The following is a 1,047-nucleotide window of genomic DNA, read 5'->3' as shown; positions in this document are numbered from 1 at the left end:
AGAGAGAGAGAGAGAGAGAGAGAGAGAGAGAAAGTTGATAAGAGAAACACGCCAAATCAGCCAATCGCCGAGCTGAATAATTATGGGGGCTGAAATTTACACTTGAAAAACTTCTTTGTCAAAAGGAGCCAGAATACCCACATTGTAGATCTTCCAAATATTTGGACTATTACTTCACACGCTAATAAGTCTAGAAGACCTTTGAAGCACATTATGTCATTATGTTTTACCGAGAGAGAGAGAGAGAGAGAGAGAGAGAGAGAGAGAGAGAGAGAGAGAGAGAGAGAGAGAGAGAGAGGGGGGAGGCAGAGACAGAGACAGTCGAGACAGAATACAAAAAGCACGTAGATCTAGATAACACCCCAAAAAATCCAAAATGGATCCCCCCTCTCTACCCCACCACCCTCCAAACCCTCCCCCAGTTGGCCTACAAGGAAAGTTCATGACGCAATGAGTTAGGCTGTCTTGGACAGACGTATGCAAATGAGGATGCAAATCATAGCACAAAGGGTTAGTGGGTCTTTGCTTCGTGTATTACTACGCCAAAAATATATCGTCTGTCACAACCGCCAGACATCGCACAGGCAATCTCAGATCGTTTTGTACACGGAGAGACTGATAGCCGGGGTGAGTGTGAGTAAAGAGAAGGGCATAGAATGAGGAGATAACGGTTTTGGGTATGAGGGAGAGGGAGTGATAGAGAGAGAGAGAGAGAGAGAGAGAGAGACAAAGAGAGAGACACAGAGAGAGATAGAGAGAAAGAGACAGACAGACAGACACACAGACAGGCACACAAATAGTCAGATAGCTGGGGTGAAAGTGTGAGTAAAGAAAAGGGCATAGGATGAGGAGATAAACGATTTTTGTGTATGAGGGAGAGGGAGAGAAAGGGAGAGTGCAAGAGAGGGGGGGTAGGGAGAGAGAGAGAAAGAGAGAGAGCGACGGAGAGACAGATGGACAAACAGAAAGACAGATAGCGGGGGTGAGTGTGAGAGAAGGGCGTAGAATTAGGAGATTACGTGTTCTTTTTGTGCATGAGAGAGAGGG

General features: G+C 46.1%; 1 protein-coding gene across 1 annotated transcript in view; it reads left to right on the top strand.

Moving 5' to 3' along the window:
- The window catches only part of LOC101849793 (neural cell adhesion molecule 1-B), a 26,842-nt gene that overhangs the window by 19,072 nt on the left and 6,723 nt on the right, over positions 1 to 1,047 (top strand). The window lies entirely within an intron of this gene.

This window comes from Aplysia californica, unplaced genomic scaffold, assembly GCF_000002075.1.
Source record: "Aplysia californica isolate F4 #8 unplaced genomic scaffold, AplCal3.0 scaffold00599, whole genome shotgun sequence".
Taxonomy (NCBI): domain Eukaryota; kingdom Metazoa; phylum Mollusca; class Gastropoda; order Aplysiida; family Aplysiidae; genus Aplysia; species Aplysia californica.
The sequence above is the reverse complement of the archived record's forward strand: the minus strand, read 5'-3'. Positions and strand labels throughout refer to the sequence as shown.